The sequence below is a fragment of the Entelurus aequoreus genome, linkage group LG13 (assembly GCF_033978785.1).
Source record: "Entelurus aequoreus isolate RoL-2023_Sb linkage group LG13, RoL_Eaeq_v1.1, whole genome shotgun sequence".
NCBI lineage: Eukaryota > Metazoa > Chordata > Actinopteri > Syngnathiformes > Syngnathidae > Entelurus > Entelurus aequoreus.
Genome location: NC_084743.1, coordinates 12,193,574 through 12,199,573, shown reverse-complemented (window position 1 = coordinate 12,199,573; position 6,000 = coordinate 12,193,574).

Here is a 6,000-nt window from a genome sequence, read left to right as displayed (position 1 = left end):
AAAGTTGGTACTATTATTTCTAAATACATAAAATAATCCCACGTTAATTAAAATGCAAAGTAAAGCCTATTTAATAGAAATATTATTTGTTACAACATTACGCCCCCCCCCCCCCCCCCCCGCACCCCCCCGGCACGGTGCGCCCCCTCCCTTCCCGTATCATGACTCTTTTTGGACGTCACCACATCAAAAAATCAACACAAGATGTCAAAACGGCCAAAACTGTCAGGTGCCCAGGGAAGAAAAAAGAGAAAAGAAGAGGAGAAACGAGAAAAAGACAGAGGTAGCAGGTAGGTAACGTTAGCCTACATGAAATTATTTGTCTGTTACAGAATGTGATAGTAAAATGGCTTTTTAGCATTAAGCTAATGTTACATGATTCGGCAATTGCTAATCAATAAATAGCTAGTTCTGTTTTAACGTCGGGTTAATATTGTGGCGGGGGGCTAAATTGTTATGGAAAATGATAATGTAACGTTAGGTAATTACAGTACTCCCCGGTGTACTCCCTAATTTGTAAGTCATTCTCGTTAATGCAATATTAAAAAGCACAAATAGAGAACTCTGTAGGATCACCTTTTTTTGTAATATAGTTGTTAAAGTCATACTGGTTTGATATCTGTTTCGTGCAGTGCCTTATTTATATTGTATTTTTAATTTATTTTATGCAATTTGTTGACACGTTTTATTTTGTGTTTATGTATGTAAAAAATATTGTATTTCATATATTCATTTATTATTTTTTTTATTCATTTATTCATCCATATTTTTTAAAATCTGGTTAACTATTATGATTGTTAATTTGCTTTCTTTAAGTAAAAAAAAGGTCAAAGACAAAGCTATTCGGTTTCTTGTGAGTATATACACTTCACTGCCGATGTGGGGGGGGGGGGGGGGGGCACCTAAAATCTTGCCTAGGGCGCCAGATTGGTTAGGGCCGGGCCTGCTTACTGAGATCATTTAGGACCAAAACACTTAAAACAAGTAAAACACTGTAACATAAAATCTTATGTATGGCCGCGGGATGTCCAAAATGTCCATAACACACCCAGTCGAGTCCCACAGGGAGGGGGGGATAAAAGTTGGAAAAGTCGGCAAAAGTCCCTAAAATGTTCAAAATACCTACCCAAACTGCAAAAAGTCAGTGTTCAAAAACAAGAAAAGAAAATACAAAAATGAGGGGTATTTTATTTGAAATAAGCAAAATTATCTGCCAATGGAACAAGAAAATTTGTCTTGTCAAGACTTTCCAAAACAAGTAAAATTAGCTAACCTCAATGAACCCAAAAATACATTAAAATAAGTGTATTCTCAATAATAAGTAAAAATATGAGACCTTTTTGCTCAATATGTTGAAAAATATTCTTAAAGTAAGTAAATGCTAGTGCCATTATCTTGACATAATGATATGCGCTCGGCATTACATTTCTTGAAACCAGCAAACTTATACTAAAAACAAGTTTATTGTTCTTAATGGAAAGACAACAAGGCAAGCGCTTGTTACTCTCGGGGTCTCCTAGCCGCTCAGGCAAATCATATTGTCTAAAAATGCATTTTTCCATGGATAACATGACATCATCACGCCAAGTGCGTGCTCTTTCAGTCAATTAGTGCGCATATATACAACCCGGCCCCCGGCCAAATATATTTTAATTGTAATTTTGAAGAATTCATCTGAATGTGCATGAACTATTTCTGTTCAAAATTGTTAGACATGTTAAATGTTTAAATATTAACTGTCAGTTTACTGTACTGTGCCAACTGTACTACTATATGAGTACGTGTTTTCTATTGTTTCATTGAAAATAAAACAGCAAAAGTCCATTTGGCTGTCATCTGTTTTAATTATGAGACACAATTGTGTCAAAGTCATGATTTTTTTGTTCATGCTTGAAATAAGAAATGATTACTTTAAAAAAAGTAGTTTTATACTTGTGAGTGTTGATGACACAGCTTTGCAACAGTTGATATTCTAGTTTCAAGCATGTTTTACTCAATATAGGTCATCAAATCTCAGCTACAAGCTGTAATATCTTACTGAGATCATTTAGGACCAAAACCCTTAAAACAAGTAAAACACTCTAACATAAAATCTTATGTATGGCCGCGGGATGTCCAAAATGTCCATAACACACCCAGTCGAGTCCCACGGGGAGGGGGATAAAAGTTACTGCCGCGTTACAGGCAGTTTGGAAACAATTAAAGTATGAAAATAAACATTTACATAATCTTTCCGTGTGAATAACTTATTTTGCAACATATTTATTGTCCGGTGTGGCTAATATATGGAAAATATATATTTTTGCACAAATGTAGTGGGTGCGGCTTATGTAACGGTGCACTCTATAGTCCGGAAAATAACTGCATAAAGCTCTATATCAGGGGTCACCAACGCGGTGCCCACGGGCACCAGGTAGCCCGTAAGGACCAGATGAGTAGCCCGCCGACCTGTTCTAAAAATAGCTCAAATAGCAGCACTTACCAGTGAGCTGCATCTATTTTTTTTAATTTTATTTATTTACTAGCAAGCTGGTCTCGCTTTGCCCGACATTTTTAATTCTAAGAGAGACAAAACTCAAATAGAATTTGAAAATCCAAGCAAATATTTTAAAGACTTGGTCTTCAATTCATACTTGCCAACCTTGAGACCTTCAATATCGGGAGGTGGGGGGTAGGGGTGTGGCTTGGTCGGGGGTGGGGGTGGGGTGGTTGGGGGCGGGGGGCGTGGTTGGGGGCGTGGTTATTTACAACTAGAATTCACCAACTCGAGTATTTCATATATATATATATATATATATATATATATATATATATATATATATATATATATATATATATATATATATATATATATATATATATATATATATATATATGAAATACTTGACTTTCAGTGTATTCTAGCTATATATATATATATATATATATATATATATATATATATATATATATATATATATATATATATATATATATATATATATATATATTTATTTTATTTACATAGAAAAAAAAATACTTGAATTTCAGTGTTCCGGTGGCTATCCATTAGATGGCAGTATTGTCCTGTTTAACTTCTCCGTTCATGATGTCCGCATTTAACTGGAGGGGGCGTGGCCTCCAGCTCCGGCTGAATACCGGGAGTTTGTCGGGAGAAAATCTCTGCCGGGAGGTTGTCGGGAGAGGCGCTGAATACCGGGATTCTCCCGCTAAAAACGGGAGGGTTGGCAAATATGCTTCACTTGTTTAAATAAATTCATTAATTTTTTTACTTTGCTTCTTATAACTTTCAGAAAGACAATTTTAGAGAAAAAATACAACCTTAAAAATGATTTTAGGATTTTTAAACACATATACCTTTTTACCTTTTAAATTCCTTCCTTTTCTTTCCTGACAATTTAAATCAATGTTCAAGTAAATTCATTTTTTTTATTGCAAAGAATAATAAATACATTTTAATTTAATTCTTCATTTTAGCTTCTGTTTTTTCGACGAGGAATATTTGTACAATATTTCTTCAAACGTATTATGATTAAAATTCAAAAAAATTATTCTGGCAAATCTAGAAAATCTGTAGAATCAAATGTCAATCTTATTTCAAAGTCTTTTGAATTTATTTTAAAATGTTTGTTCTGGAAAATCTAGAAGAAATAATGATTTGTCTTTCTTAGAAATATAGCTTGGTCCAATTTGTTATATATTTTAACAAAGTGTAGATTGGATTTTAACCTATTTAAAACATGTCAACAAAATTCTAAAATTAATCTTAATCAGGAAAAATTACTAATGATGTTCCATAAATTCTTTTTTTACGTTTTTCTCTTCTTTTTTTCGGTTGAATTTTGAATTTTAAAGGTCGAAATTGACGATAAACTACGTTTCAAAATTGAATTGTCATTTTCTTCGTGGTTTCGCCTCTTTTAAACCATTCAATTAAGTGTAAATATCATTAATTATTAATAATAACATAGAGTTAAAGGCAAATTGAGCAAATTGGCTATTTCTGGCAATTTATTTAAGTGCATGTCAAACTGGTAGCCCTTCGCATTAATCACTACCCAAGAAGTAGCTCTTGGTTTCAAAAAGGTTGGTGACCCCTGCTCTATATTGTGTTGAAAGTGGACAAACCTCTATTAAAACATGTCATTTTTCACATTTGCATTGTTTATTAGGGAAAAACTCGCTTCATTACGCTGACTTTCGTGTTTATGAACGTAAAGACTCTGTTATAGCCTCACAGTGAACCAGGCTCATATCAGAGATCTCCAGTTCAATCGGCTACCTAGTCAGTGTGGCTAATCTGCAGCTCCGAGGTAGCCACTGAGACACAGCTGTTTGATAAACACAGCGCCCGATCACATGCACACACATTTTTAGAACAACACACACACATTTTTAGAACAACACGCACACAGGGCCGAGAAAAAAAAAAAGAAAAAAAGTTGGTACTATTATTTCTAAATACAAAAAATAATCCCACATTAATTAAAATGCAAAGTAAAGCCTATTTAATAGAAATATTATTTGTTAACATTACGCGCCCCCCATCCCGTATCATGACTCTTACCACATCAAAAAATCAACACAAGATGTCAAAACGGCCAAAACTGTCAGGTGCCCAGGGAAGAAAAAAAAGAAAAGAAGAGGAGAAACGAGAGAAAGACAGAGGTAGCAGGTAGGTAACGTTAGCCTACATGAAATTATTTGTCTGTTACAGAATGTGATAGTAACCTGGCTTTAGCATTAAGCTAATGTTACATGATTCTGCAATTGCTAATCAATAAATAGCTAGTTCTGTTTTAACGTCGGGTTAATATTGTGGAGGGGGCTAAATTGTTATGGAATATAATAATGTAACGTTAGGTAATTACAGTACTCCCACCTTACATTCCTCAGGGACATTTGTATTAGATCTTTTAAGCAGGTGTTTTTGTTTACATTGTTATTGCCTTCTGGTTAGCTAATGTTTGCCCTGCAGGTAATAGTCACTTTTCCACCCCTTTATATATTAGGTATAGTTGTAAGCCTAGTTGTTAAAGTGCACATCATTAATGTTAATTAAGCAATATCACATGAGAGGGAATGCTGTTTTTTAATTTGAGCACTGCTGTGATTCGGTTAAAGATAATCATAACATAACATTCTCATATAATATGTTAATTTGCTTTCTTTAAGTAAAAAAAAAAGGTCAAAGACAAAGCTATTCGGTTTCTTGTGAGTATATACACTTCACTGCCGAGTCCCAAAACCACGGCAGACGGACAGCATTTGCCATCCAAGATGGATCCTTAGAGTAGATATACAGTATGTTGGAAGGAGGCTCTCCACCAGCACACTATCAATCTTGCACAGCAGCCAAATTACATTAGATCTCATCTTAATCTCCAGAGGGTAAGTAGCGAGCAATAAGAGTGAGGCGAGGAAAATTAAGAACGGCGATAAAAAGCAGGGGGGAATGTGTGATGAAACTGGGGAAAAAAAACAACCTTACAGTCAGGAAGAAATAAAATCTACAAAACCCAAAAGCAGTGAAGTGGTCACATTGTGTAAATGGTAAATAAAAAGATAATACAATTATTTGCAAATCCTTTTCAACTTATATTCAATTGAATAGACTGCAAAGACAAGATATTTCATGTTTTTTTTTGGCAAATAATCATTAACTTAGAATTTAATGGCAGCAACACATTGCAAAAAAGGTTGTCACAGTGGCATGTTCACCACTGTGTTACATGGCCTTTCCTTTTAACAACACTCAGTAAAGGTTTGGAAACTGAGGAGACACATTTTTTAACTTTCTCAGGTGGAATTCTTTCCCATTCTTGCTTGATGTACAGCTTAAGTTGTTCAACAGTCCGGGGGTCTCCCTTGTGCTATTTTAGGCTTCATAATGCGCCACACATTTTCAATGGGAGACAGGTCTGGACTACAGGCAGGCCAGTCTATGAAGCCACGCTGTTGTAACACGTGGCTTGGCATTGTCTTGCTTAAATAAGCAGG